At 41.7% G+C, this 15,369-nt stretch overlaps 1 pseudogene; it reads left to right on the top strand.

Moving 5' to 3' along the window:
- Positions 1–972: 972 nt before the first annotated feature.
- The window catches only part of LOC129549585 (uncharacterized), a 113,993-nt pseudogene continuing 99,596 nt past the window's right edge, over positions 973–15,369 (top strand).

The following is a 15,369-nucleotide window of genomic DNA, read 5'->3' on the forward strand; positions in this document are numbered from 1 at the left end:
CACACTTTGTTCATGTGTTTCTTTAAATCAGTATAATACACTAGCTAAAAGCTTAGGTTTTGCAGTCAGACTGCTGCTGCTGCTGCTAAGTCACTTCAGTCGTGTCCAACTCTGTGTGACCCCATAGATGGAAGCCCACCCGGCTCCCCTGTCCCTGGGATTCTCCAGGCAAGAACACTGGAGTGGGTTGCCATTTCCTTCTCCAATGTGTGAAAGTGAAAAGTGAAAGTGAAGTCGCTCAGTCGTGTCCGACCCCTAGCGACCCCATGGACTGCAGCCCACCAGGCTCCTCCATCCATGGGATTTTCCAGGCAAGAGTACTGGAGTGGCTTGCCATTGCCTTCTCCTGGCTCTGGTATTTACCATGTGAACTTGAAAGTGTTACTCACTAATTTGTGTCTGACTCTTTACGACCCCATGGACTGTAGCCTGCCAAGGTCCTCTGTCCATGGGATTTCCCAGGCAAGAATACTGGAGTGGGTTGCCATGCCCTCCTCCAGGGAATCTTCCCAACCCAGGGATAGGACTCCAGTCACCTTCATTACAAGCGGATTCTTTACTGCCTGAATCACAGAGAAGCCTTATGTGAACTTAAATGCTACTAAGCTTTGTTCATTTTTTTCATTATTAAAATGGAGATAATAATAACATGCTTCTAAGGATGGTGATAAAGATTAAATGACACAGTCATTATCAGGTTCTGAGAAGAGTACTCGGCACATATGCCTAATAAATAAAAGCTTTTATCTTTACTCCAGATTTCATCTACAGTTTCAAGCAGTGAAATAATCCATTTTCTGAGAGGGAAGATCTCTGCTTCTTCTGAGTGCAAGTGTGCTTTATGTTCAGGGCCTCCTGGTGAGTGAACTAAAGAATAATTAAGATTGTGTGACAGCCTTTGGACTGCCTGGGTTTTAAGCAGGGTTAAAATAACATCACAGCTAAGTTGTTTTAAGTCGAGGATTAGAGTCAATGACTAAGAGTCAAGGGCGGGCTGAGAGAGGACAGCGGTGGCTGCGCCCTCTCATCCCTGTGAACTCTTCCGCCCTGGACGTGTGGACTCTGGAGCCTCACCCTGACAAGATGATAAAGAGACAAGAGCAAGTAATGGCCACAGATGATAATCCTCCCAGCGGCAGCAAGTCGGGCTCTGCTCCCACCTCTCCAATCACCTCCCCCATGCTTCTCCAAAACAGATTATCCACCATTACAAGGACATTGCCCACCTCCACATGTTCCTGCCTTCACATCTCTGCAAGTGCTAGTCCCTTCCCTAAAAAATCCACCAGCATGCAAGAGAGACTCCAGGTCATGAAAATTATTGCAATACAGAGACACCCAAAAAATTTTTTTAACTTGTATGCCCTTGGACTGCAAGGAGATCAAACCAGTCAATCCCAAAAGAAATCAATCCTGAATATTCATTAGAAGGACTGATGCTGAAGCTCCAATACTTTGGCCACCTGATGGGAAGAGCTGACTCATTAGAAAAGGCCCTGATGCTGGGAAAGATTGAAGGAAGGAGGAGAAGGGGATGACAGAGGATGAGATGGTTAGATAGCATCACTAACTCAATGGACATGAGTTTGAGCAAGCTCTGGGAGATGGTGAAGGACAGGAAAGCCTGGTGTGCTGCAGTCCATGGGGTTGCAAAGAGTCGGACACTGAGCGATTGAACAATATATGCTCTTACTGTTCTCACTGGAATCAGAACAGGTGGACTGATAAAAATGTTTAATGTGTAATAATAGCCCAGGTTTCTTGGCAGATGAAAAATCCTAAACCAAATTCACATATAAACATGGCTTTCCTTCTGAAACTGGAGGAGGAAATGTTAACCCACTCCAATATCCTTGCCTGGAGAATCCCATGGACAGAGGAGCCTGGCGGGCTACAGTCCGCGGGATCACGAAGAGTTGGACATGACTGAAGGGACAGCACACACACAGTAACAATTCCTTCCCAGATAAACTGAGTCTGGTACAAGTTTATCTCGCGTTCTCAGGCGGGCAGATGTGGCATTCAAGGGGCAGTTCTGGGTCTAAAGAGAGATTTATACAGTCCCTGTATAAGAGACTGCAAAAGAGACATAGGCATTTAGAACAGTCTTTGGGACTCTGTGGGAGAGGGTGAAGGTGGAATGATTGGGGAGAATGGAATTGTAGCATGTATATTATCATAAGTGACCAGTCCAGGTTCGACGCATACATTTTCCTCTGTTCATTTCTTTGCATTTGTGCTTTTTTAATAAAATTCTTTTTTAGAAATAAAAAAAAATAAAAATAAAAATAAATCAAAACTCAAAAAAAAAAATATGCTAATTAAAAGTTGGTTATAGAACCAGGGTTCAACTGTGGTGTATAGCTTTAAAAGTCCATGCTTCTATTTACTATTTTATATTCCACCCTGCTCCCCAAAAACATGTTATACAATGCTAAAGAGAAAAATAAAAGAACCAGGATATATAAACACTATGAACATTTTATATGAAGCAACTAACAGAATTGCCAAAACATATGTGTAAACTAAACAATGAATGCCGAAGCTTTCAACATACTTTTCTCAGGGATAGATTAAAAAAAAAAAAAAAATTTTAAGTGGAGATGCTGGGAATCTTTGCAATTGAAAGCCTTAGTTACTACAAAAATATTTAACTTAATAGCTAAGCCAATATTTGTCAAAATTTGAGAGACAAAGCTGAGGCAGTGCTCAGAGGGAACTTCTTAGTTTTAAACATGTTTTTCTGTTAACAAGTAAACCAAGAATTCAATATCAGAAACTAGAAAAATTTCACTGGTGTTTGGAAGTAAGAAAGGAAATAATAAAAATAATGTCAAATAGTATTTTTAAAATAAAGATAAAATATAGAGAACTAACTGAAAAGAGAGAAGTGAAACAAACAAACAAAAAATAATAAAGAGAGATTTAGGGACATTGCCATCCACAGTTCTAATTTCTTTCAAGAGCTTCATTTAGTCCCACTATTTCAAACATGTGCTTTTATCTGAATCTCCCTCATCATATCAACTTTAATCTAAAATCAGGCTTTTATCCCTTCGCTTCCCAAAACACTGACTTCTATCGTCCCTGTTTCTGTTAGTGGCACCGTTTTTCTCCCAGGCAATGGGGCTTGAAGACATGGAGCCATCAGTTGCTCAGCCCTTTCCCTTGACCCCAAAATTTAATCAGCAATCACCAATCTCATTTTTTTATTCTTTTTTTTTATCACCAACACTAATATTGAGGTCCATTTTACCCTGAGCCCATATTTATACTATAGGACATACTCATTTTTCTAACACAGCACACTGTGTCACACTGCTGTTCGGAAATTTTCAGTGGGCTCTTGTCACTCCCTAAATGCAGACTGCCCTTCAGAGCTTGGAATTCGCCTGCTCCATAACATGGTCTCTATTCCCTGTCAACTTATCCACCTCCACCCCTTTCATGCTGCCTTACCCAGGGTCCCTGTAGTCACTTTCATTGCTCCTCAGTGCCCAACTACTCTGCTTACCTCCTCCTTGTCAATCCAAACTCAATTCTTCAAGGCTTAGGCACAGTTCCACCTCCACCAACCAACCAGGCTTCTCCATCCTTCACTTAACTCATAGTACTGACTGTCATCTACCTGGATCATCCAATAACTATTTGTATATACAGCTCTATGATATTATTAATTTTGTCTTACAGAATTTTTCACACTTACACCAATGGTGTATATATTAGCTATGGCTTGTCTTTTCAAATAAAATGTATGCTATTATTCAGTTCAGTTCAGTTCAGTTCAGTCGCTCAGTCGTGTCAGACTCTCCGCGACCCCATGAATCACAGCATGCCAGGCCTCCCTGTCCATCACCAACTCCCGGAATTCACTCAAACTCATGTCCACAGAGTCAGTGATGCCATCCAGCCATCTCATTCTCCGTCGTCCCCTTCTCCTCCCGCCCCCAACCTTTCCCAGCATCAGAGTCTTTTCCAGTGAGTCAACTTGTCGCATGAGGTGGCCAAAGTATTGCAGTTTCAGCTTTAGCATCAGTCCCTCCAATGAACATCCAGGATTGATCTCCTCTAGAATGGACTGGTTGGATCTCCTTGCAGTATAAGGGACTCTCAAGAGTCTTCTCCAACACCACAGTTCAAAAGCATCAATTCTTTGGCGGTCAGCCTTCTTCACAGTCCAACTCTCACATCCATACATGACCACGGGAAAAACCATTGCCTTGACTAGACGGACCTTGGTTGGCAAAGTAATGTCTCTGCTTTTTAATATACTATCAAGGTTGGTCATAACTTTCCTTCCAAGGAGCAAGCGTCTTTTAATTTCATGGCTGCAATCAGCATCTGCAGTGATTTTGGAGCCCAAAAAAACAAAGTCTGACACTGTTTTTCCATCTATTTCCCATGAAGTGATGGGACCAGATGCCATGATCTTTGTTTTCTGAATGTTGAGCTTCAAGCCAACCTTTTCACTCTGCTCTTTCACTTTCATCAAGAGGCTTTTGAGTTCCTCTTCACTTTCTGCCATAAGGGTAGTGTCATCTGCATATCTGAGGTTATTGATATTTCTCCCAGCAATCTTGATTCCAGCTTGTGCTTCTTCCAGCCCAGCGTTCCTCATGATGTACTCTGCATATAAGTTAAATAAGCAAGGTGACAATATACAACCTTGACGTACTCCTTTTCCTATTTGGAACCAGTCTGTTGTTCCATGTCCAGTTCTAACAGTTGCTTCCTGACCTGCATACAGGTTTCTCAAGAGGCAGGTCAGGTGGTCTGGGATTCCCATCTCTTTCAGAATGTTCCACAGTTTATTGTGATCCACACAGTCAAAGGCTTTGGCATAGTCAATAAAGCAGAAATAGATGTTTTTCTGAAACTCTCTTGCTTTCTCCATGATCCAGCGGATGTTGGCAATTTGATCTCTGGTGCCTCTGCCTTTTCTAAAACCTGCTTGAACATCTGGGAGTTCACGGTTTACATACTGCTGAAGCCTGGCTTGGAGAATTTTGAGCATGACTTTACTAGCGTGTGAGATGAGTGCAATTGTGCGGTAGTTTGAGCATTCTTTGGCATTGCCTTTCTTTGGGATTGGAATGAAGACTGACCTCTTCCAGTCCTGTGGCCACTGCTGAGTTTTCCAAATCTGCTGGTATATTGAGTGCAGCACTTTCACAGCATCATCTTTCAAGACTTGAAATAGCTCAACTGGAATTCCATCACCTCCACTAGCTTTGTTCGTAGTGATGCTTTCTAAGGCCCACTTGACTTCACATTCCAAGATGTCTGGCTCTAGGTCAGTGATCACGTTATCGTGACTATCTTGGTCGTGAAGATCTTTTTTGTACAGTTCTTCTGTGTATTCCTGCCACCTCTTCTTAATATCTTCTGCTTCTGTTAGGTCCATACCATTTCTGTCCTTTATCGAGCCCATCTTTGCATGAAATGTTCCCTTGGAATCTCTAATTTTCTTGAAGAGCTCTCTTGTTTTTCCTATTCTGTTGCTTTCCTCTACTTCTTTGCACTGATCACTGAGGAAGTCTTTCTTATCTCTCCTTGCTATTCTTTGGAACTCTGCATTCAGATGCTTATATCTTTCCTTTTCTCCTTTGCTTTTCACCTCTCTTCTTTTCACAACTATTTGTAAGGCCTCCTCAGACAGCCATTTCGCTCTTTTGCATTTCTTTTCCATGGGGATGGTCTTGGTCCCTGTCTCCTGTACAATGTCACGAACCTCCGTCCAGAGTTCATCAGGCACTCTATCAATCAGATCTAGTCCCTTAAATCTATTTCTCACTTCCACTGTATAATCATAAGGGATTTGATTGAGATCATATCTGAATGGTCTAGTGGTTTTCCCTACTTTCTTCAATTTAAGTCTGAACTTCGCAATAAGGAGTTCATGATCTGAGCCACAGTCAGCTCCTGGTCTTGTTTTCGCTAACTGTATACAGCTTCTCCATCTTTGGTTGCAAAGAATATAATCAATCTGATTTCTGTGTTGACCATCTGGTGATGTCCATGTGTAGAGTCTTCTCTTGTGTTGTTGGAAGAGGGTGTTTGCTATGACCAGTGCATTCTCTTGACAAAACTCTATTAGCCTTTGCCCTGCTTCATTCCGTGCTCCAAGGCCAAATTTGCCAGTTACTCCAGGTGTTTCTTGACTTCCTACTTTTGCATTCCAGTCCCCTAGAATGAAAAGGACATCTTTTTTGGGTGTTAGTTCTAAAAGGTCTTGTAGGTCTTCATAGAACCGATTAACTTCGGCTTCTTCAGCATTACTGGTTGGGGCATAGGCCTGGATTACTGTAATATTGAATGGTTTGCCTTGGAAACGAACAGAAATCATCCTGTCATTTTTAAGATTGCATCCAAGTACTGCATTTCGGACTCTTTTGTTGACCATGATGGCTACTCCATTTCTTCTAAGGGATTCCTGCCCACAGTAGTAGATATAATGGTCGTCTGAGTTAAATTCACCCATTCCAGTCCATTTTAATTCACTGATTCCTAGAATGTCAACATTCACTCTTGCCATCTCCTGTTTGACCACTTCCAATTTGCCTTGATTCATGGACCTAACATTCCAGGTTCCTATGCAATACTGCTCTTTACAGCACCGGACCTTGCTTCTATCAATGGTCACATCCACAACTGGGTATTGGTTTTGCTTTTGCTCCATCCCTTTATTCCTTCTATAGTTATTTCTCCACTGATCTCCAGTAGCATACTGGGCACCTACCGACCTGGGGAATTCCTCATTCAGTATCCTATCATTTTGCCCTTTGATACTGTTCATGGGGTTCTCAAGGCAAGTATACTGAAGTGGTTTGCCATTCCCTTCTCCAGTGGACCACATTCGGCTGTGGTCCATGTGATCAGATTGGCTAGTTTCCTGTGATTATGATACCAGTCTGTCCGCCCTCTGGTGCCCCCTAGCAATACCTACCGTCTTATTTGGGTTTCTCTTACCTTGGTCGTGGAAAATCACTACATTATCCTTACTCAAGTATGAGTATGCTTATACATCTTATTTTTAATTGAAATATAATTGACCTACAACATTATTTTGATTCCAAGTACACAACATAGGAGGTTGCTACCCCTATACATTACAAATTGATCACCTTAAGTCTACTTACCACACAAAACTATTACAATATTATTGATACATTCCCCATGCTGTACATTTCATCTCTGTTCTTCATTTATTTTGCAATTGATAGTTTGTACCTCTTAATCTCCCTCACCTATTTTGCTCATTTCCTCCTCTCTGGCAATGACCTATTCTCTATATCTATGAATCAGTCTCTGTCTTATTACATTTGTTCACTTGTTTCACTTTTTAGGTTCCACATGTAAGTGAAATCATACAGTATTTGTCTTTCTCTGATTTATTTCACCTAGCATAATACCCTCCAGATCCATCCATGTTGTCAGAGATGGCAAGACTTCATTCTTTTTATGGCTGTGTAATATTCCATTGGGAAAATAGAGAGGAAATATAGATACATCACAACTTCTTTATCTGTTCATCTATTGACGGATGCTTCAGAGAAGGCAATGGCAAGCCACTCCAGTACTCTTGCCTAGAAAATCCCATGGATGGAGGAGCCTGGTAGGCTGCAGTCCGTGGGGTCGCTAAGGGTCGGACACGGCTGAGCGACTTCACTTTCACTTTTCACTTTCGCACATTGGAGAAGGAAATGGCAACCCACACCAGTGTTCTTGCCTGGAGAATCCCAGGGACAGGGGAGCCGGGTGGGCTTCCATCTATGGGGTCACACAGAGTCGGACACGACTGAAGTGACTTAGCAGCAGTAGATTGATGGATGCTTAGGTTGCTTCCATATCTTGGCTGTCATAAATAATGTTGCCGTGAACATAGCGGGTGCCTATATAATTTTTCAAGTTAGAGTTTTGGTCTTCTTCAGAAGACTACCCAGAAGTGGAACTGCTAGATCATATGGCAGTTCTATTGTTAATTCTTTGATGAACCTCCATACTGTTTTCCATAGTGGCTGCAGCAATTTACATTCCACCAACAGTACACAGAGGTTTCCTTTTCTCTGCATCCTTGCCAGCACTTGCTATTTGTTGCCTTTTTGATAATAGCCATCCTGACTGGTGTGAGGTGATAATCTGATTGTGGCTGTGGTTAGTGATATTGAGCATGTTTTTTGGTGTCTGTTGGTCATCTATATGTTTTCTTTTGAAAAATGTCTGTTATACTTCTTTTTTGATCCACAGTACTCAGCACCTAGTTGTCACTTAAATATATCATAGAACTTGAGAAAGGGAGCCCTGGAGGTCATCTATTGCCAACGCCTACTCAGGATAAGAATCTCTTCGACACTCCTCAGAGCCGATTCTCCAGCCTTTCTTGAACACTGGAGTAACACTTCTTAGTTACATCATAAGACAGTCTGTTCCACTGCTGAAGAGCACGAGTCAACAGAAAGGTTTTCATCAAACTCTGAAATACAGCTGAGTGAAAGCACAACATACTCAACAGTACATTCAGTATGCTTCCCTATGTGCATGTATATGCCCAGAATATCTCAGGAAGGATATTCAAGGAGCTGGGGTTATCATTGAACAGAGAATTTGGGTGGCTGGGAGACAGAAGAAGACCTAATTTTCACTATTAGACTCTTTAGTATAATTAAAAATTAACAAGTAAAATATGATTTAAGTTCTTTCTTGTTGTATACTTAAATTTTCCTCCATGAAACTTTCATCCTGATCCTATCTCTGATCTCTGGAGCTATCCACCATAACTCAGCTATGCTGATGGATGGATCGGCATTTTAATGAACTGCTGTTACGAATCATGTAAATAGGTACATTCAATTGAGGTTTATCAGTCCTGGGTGTTCACTGGAAGGACTGATACTGAAGCTGAAACTCCAATACTTTGGCCACCTCATGCGATGAGTTGACTCACTGGAAAAGACTCTGATGCTGGGAGGGATTGGGGGCGGGAGGAGAAGGGGACGACAGAGAATGAGATGGCTGGATGGCATCACTGACTTGATGAAGGTGAGTTTGAGTGAACTCCGGGAGTTGGTGATGGACAGGGAGGCCTGGCATGCTGTGATTCATGGGGTCGCAAAGAGTCGGACACGACTGAGTGACTGAACTGAATTGAACTGAACTGAAGTGAATTAAAGGCTTCAAAAGTAGAATATTCTCTTACATGAGTTAAAAACTGGCTCCATCAGGCTTTATAAAAATTTATTTTATTGAAGTATAGTTGATTTACAGTTCAGTTCAGTTGCTCAGTCGTGTCCGAGTCTTTGCAACCCATAGACCGCAGCATGCCAGGCCTCCCTGTCCATCACCAACTCCTGGAGTTCACACAAACTCATGTCCATCAAGTCGGTGATGCCATCCAACCATCTCATCCTCTGTGGTCCCCTTTTCCTCCTGCCTTCAATCTGTCCCAGAATCGGGGTCTTTTCAAATGATTCAGTTCTTCGCATCAGGTGGTCAAAGTATTGGAGTTTCAGCTTCAATATCAGTCCTTTCAATGAACACTCAGGACTGATCTCCTTTAGGATGGACTGGTTGGATCTCCTTCCAGTCCAAAGGACTCTCAAGAGTATTCTCCAGCACCAAAGTTCAAAAGCATCAATTCTTCAGCACTCAGCTTTCTTTAGTGCAACTCTCACATCCATCCATGACTACTGGAAAAACCATACCTTTGACTAGACAGACCTTTGTTGGCAAAGAAATGTCTCTGCTTTTTAATATGCTGTCTAGGTTTGTCTGGCAACCCACTCCAGTACTCTTGCCTGGAGGGTCCCATGGACAGAGGAGCCTGGTAGGTTGCAGTCCATGGGGTCGCTAGGAGTCGAACACAACTGAGCAACTTCACTTTCACTTTTCACTTTCATGCATTGGAGAAGGAAATGGCAACCCACTCCAATGTTCTTGCCTGGAGAATCCCAGGGACGGAGGAGCCTGGTGGGCTGCTGTCTATGGGGTCACACAGAGTTGGACACGACTGAAGTGACTTAGCAGCAGCAGCAGCAGGTTTGTCATAACTTTCCTTCCAAGGAGCAAGCGTCTTTTAATTTCATGGCTACAGTCACCATCTGCAGTGATTTTGTAGCCCAAAAAATAAAGTCAGCTACTGTTTCCACTGTTTCCCCATCTACTTGCCATGAAGTTGTTTACAACATTGTGCTAATTTCTGTTGCACAACAAAGTGATTCAGTTATACATATATATACATTTCATATTCTTTTCCATTTTAGTTTATTACAGGATATTGAGTATAGTACCCCATTCAACATGCTTTAATATGCTTGTGTGTATTAGTTGCTCAGTGGTGTCCCACTCTTTGCAACCCCATGGACTTCAACCTGCCAGGGTCCTCTGTCCACAGAATTCTCCAGGCAAGAATATTGGAGAGAGTATAGCCATTCCTTCCTCTAAGGGATCTTCTCTACCCAGGGATCAAACCCAGGTCTCCTGCAGTGCAGGCAGAGTCTTCACAATCTGAGCCATCAGGGACTTATTTTTTGCAGAATTTTCAAATCAGTTGTCTTAATTGTCTTAAATTTTTTACACAGGCCTTCTATTGTCACCCATATTAGCATAAGAAAGTTGTTGCCCAAGGCATTATGATGTTATCTTGTATATTATGTAAGCAACTTTGTGATGTTCTTGACACCTGCAGTGCCCTCTTATTACCTGAAGGCCTAAAATATGGTTAGTAGCTCTAAGGCTATATTAACAGCTTTCAGATTTATGCATAATCCCCAAATTTCAAAGTAACCTTAAGAAGAAAGGCCATTTCTAAATATTATGAAAAATTTACAGAATGAATAAAGATATTCTTTCAGCATTATGAATAAGCATTTATCTCAGAAATCAAACAACCTATGTTCTACTTCTGGCTCTTTAAGTAAATCTGGGCCCTCTATTTCATCTCCATCAGTATCACAGATGTATTTTTTAAGAGCCTTTCTCTATGGAGCTTTCTGTTTATGACATCTTTACTGCAGAAGGTACTCAGAAATTATAATACACACAGTTTGGATTTTTAGCTATTCACCTAATGAAAGCACCCCTGGGGGGTAGAGCAAGCCTTCCTTAAAGCGGGAATCACTACTGACTCTAGGCATTCCCCTTATCAATTATCAGCAGCAAACTTGGACAGAGATCCTTCACAAGTCTGAATTACTGACACCCATGACAGCTGTCATCCTGAAACTCGGGTCATGAGGTTGCAGAGGTATATTAAAGACAGATAACGATGATGCCAACTAACACCAGCTACAGTGTGGACTGTAATTAGCAACTGGCTATGAAAATCCCATTAATAAAATTCAGCCCAATTAAATAAGCACTTGTTGAGTGTCTATGAGGCCCAAGGCAATGTGACCCTGTTCCCGTCCTTTGCCACCCAGTACAAAGAGAAGAAATACAAAAGGCCTCTGTGAGTGAAAGGGCTTCTTGAGATGACACTATTCACCAAGCACATGCTTCCCTCTATCAATTCTATCACGATGACTAGACTCTAATCTTGCATCTAGAAAGTTCTAGTACTTATAATCTCAGAACCCACAGAGTCATGAGGCAAAGGAAACACACACACACACACACACACCTGAAGTCCAGACTAGTGATGTGATCCTTTTACAATGCATTCCCCTATCTGCACTTGGGACACCTGCAGATCTCATGCTGCCCTCCCACTGTATCTCAGTTTGGATGGAGAGCCATAATTTCCACATTCCAAGTTTCACCTGTTGGCAACCCCTCCCAGGGGGTTGGGGGAGAGAAGGGGAAGGGGCGAGATCATGTTCACTTTCTCAGACACAGTATTATTCTGGCATATATATACACTTATCTTAAATCTCTTTGGTCATTTCTACTATTCCCAGAGGGCAGAAAGCAATAGTAGAAGCAAAAAAAAAAAAATTTCTGCAAATACCTTCCCTTATCACCCTTCATAATTGGAAGAGGTCATAAGGCAATGAAGCATGTGCTTCTTGAAGTTATTCCTTGTATCAATAGGTATTTACAGATTCCTCCATCCATGCTGGGATCTGAAGAATCCGAAGCAGTGAAGACACTGTTCCTAACCTCTGGAGCCTTATGATTGAATGGGGAGGTGAGGTTTACCCAAATAACCAATTGAGAAGAGCTAAGCACAAGCTAGAATCAAGATTGCCAGGAGAAATATCAATAACCTCAGATATGCAGATGACACCACCCTTATGGCAGAAAGTGAAGAGGAACTCAAAAGCCTCTTGATGAAAGTGAAAGAGGAGAGTGAAAAGGTTGGCTTGAAGCTCAACATTCAGAAAACAAAGATCATGGCATCTGGTCCCATCTCTTCATGGGAAATAGATGGGGAAACAGTGGAAACAGTGTCAGACTTTATTTTTCTGGGCTCCAAAATCACTGCAGATGGTGATTGCAGCCATGAAATTAAAAGACGCTTACTCCTTGGAAGGAAAGTTATGACCAACCTAGACAGCATATTGAAAAGCAGAGACATTACTTTGCCAACCAAGGTCCGTCTAGTCAAGGCTATGGTTTTTCCCGTGGTCATGTATGGATGTGAGAGTTGGACTGTGAAGAAAGCTGAGCACCAAAGAATTGATGCTTTTGAACTGTGGTGCTGGAGAAGACTCTTGAGAGTCCCTTGGACTGCAAGGAGATCCAACCAGTCCATTCTAAAGGAGATCAGTCCTGGGTGTTCATTGGAAGGACTGATGCTAAAGCTGAAACTCCAATACTTTGGCCACCTCATGCGACGAGTTGACTCACTGGAAAGGACTCTGATGCTGGGAGGGATTGGGGGTGGGAGGAGACGGGGACGACAGAGAATGAGATGGCTGGATGGCATCACCAACTCGATGGACATGAGTTTGAGTGAACTCCAGGAGTTGGTGATGGACAGGGAGGCCTGGCGTGCTATGATTCATGGGGTCGCGGAGAGTCGGACACGACTGAGCGACTGAACTGAACTGAACTGAACTGAACTGAAGTGCCAAATCATCTGATACTGACAATAAAGAAGGAATCAACGTCACAAACACTATAGGAAACCTAGGGAGGATCCAACACAGCTTCTCCCCATAAGCAGAAATCTTCTATCATCCTTGTCAGGGCCACTGAGCTTCTGACTTAACAGTGGAACTCACATTTCATGAAAGCTGTCCATTTAATTTTTCTAAAGCCTCTCACTGCTGAAACATTTTGTCCTACATAGAACCAAAACTCTCACCTATTTTTTTATTTTACACAGTAATGATTTTTCAAATCTTTAGTTTAAGTGCCTTTAAAAGAAACAGTAGGCTAACAAGCCCAATAAATAAAGCAGTTAAACGTGGAACTCTTCTGTTGGGAGCTGCAGGGGCCCTCAGCATGTCCCCTAGGGCCCCCATCTCCTCCACACGGTGTCCCCTGCAGCCCAAGGCATACCACAGAATGACTGCTGCTCTGCAGAGCAAACCACTGCTTTAAAGGTAATTAGAGTAAATCTAATTTGATCTGTGTTTGCCAGCCCTTGAAGATAGCTATCTTGTCTCTAAATCTTCTTGAATTAAACTTGGCTCCCTTTCAAACTGTCTATTCCTTTTATATTGTTTTTCCCCATAACTCCCTCATCCTGCTCACTCTTCTAAAATGCAGAAACCATATGTGAACACAGTTCATTAATGACTATGATCAGCCAAGGGTAGGGTCTCTCTCACACTCTGGACAGCAACAGACGCAGACGAGGGCTTAGTGGATGAAGAAGGACCTAATCTGGACCCTGAGAAATGTGGGATTTAGATAGATGAAGAGAAAAGAAGATAAAATTCCAAGCTGGGTGACTAGCATGAACAAAGACACAGAAATTAAAATGAGGGCCTCTAGACACACTTTGAACACGTCTCTTCCAGACCCTCTCAGTTCTTCTTCATTTGGCCAGTTGCCCACACTCTTGTATTTCTCAGAAGAAAATTAAGCCAGATCTTACCTCCATGAATTTAGATTTCTACTGTGTTGATATCTGAGTGCCATGATCTAATCCATACTAAAACTAGATCATTTCAATATTATATTTAGTGCCACAGGGAAAGAGTACTTGATGAAGCCTATAAACACAAACAGTCATCTTTTCAATGAGTCAATAGCTGGATAAGAAGATTCATAAAGGCTATAACACTACTGGGGAACATCCCTGGGGATCCTCAAATCTAAAGCAAACCCAAAGAACATCTTGCCCCTAAGACATTATCTTATTTATCGCTTATCACACCATAGGTAATACGTGCCCCAAATGGTCTCTTGAATATGAAAAAAAACAACAGCTTCTTCATATATAGGAGTGCTAATCCACCAAAGTAAGACATCCCATGAAAACAAATATTAAAAGATCAATTTGTGGGGCAAATATGTAATATGTTCATCAGTCTGCTTTCTCATGTTACTTAATTTTCAGCACATCAGTGTTTCATATAATCTGATTTATTATTCAGGAAGTAAGATCTTAAAGAAAGGATTTCACTATATAAATCTTTTTCCCATAAAAATGTATTTGTTAGTGATTATATGAATATTTGCTATTTTATGTTACAGAAATGAAATTTTCACATACACACACCACTTACAAGACTGAGGAAATTATCTTGTCCTAAATTTTAATGTGTGTTATGAATCTAAGAGTTTTAAGGTATTGAGAAAAAAACTGATGTTACTAGCATTCAGGGAAATTGATTCCAACGTTTTATTTCCATTATTTTTCTCTTTCCCTTCATATCAAAAGAAGATAATCTGAATTGCTCTAATTTGAAAAACAACAATATGTGTAGCAAATACTTGACAATGAAGATAGAAAGCCTCTAAAAATCTGTTACCTTAGTAACGGCAAGAATGTGGAAGAATAAGAATACACTGTCAGGACATCATTTCAGATTCCACAGATTTGAGGCCTAAATACAGTCAGCTTTCATTAGCTTTTTGTTTTTCCCAGCAGGTCCTTGGACTTTGAAACAAAACCTGAATGACAGCTATGAGCAATTCCAGCCTGGTTCCTGATTAGCTATGCCAAACAAAACAACTCTCAGCAGTGTAAACTTCCAGGCATCCGCAGCCAAGCCTCTGTGGAGACGAGGAGTCCTCAGTGAGATCTGAAGGCGAGTCAGAGGTTGGGGGGTAAAGGGTGAACAGGATGGGGGAGGGGGAGAAAAAGGATAAGACCTTCCCCTCTACCTCGAACTAGTTCCATGAACTAGCCTCTGATTAAAATGAAGCAGTAACTAGTCTTGGCAGTATTCTCATTGTAGCTTTATAGCTCCCCCTATTCTATGATTTAACCCATCAGTTCATTAAATCTGAATATTCCCTTCCAATTAACACCCA

The sequence above is a fragment of the Moschus berezovskii genome, chromosome 28 (assembly GCF_049115385.1).
Source record: "Moschus berezovskii isolate FMDL1 chromosome 28, NW_MosBer_1.0, whole genome shotgun sequence".
Lineage (NCBI taxonomy): Eukaryota > Metazoa > Chordata > Mammalia > Artiodactyla > Moschidae > Moschus > Moschus berezovskii.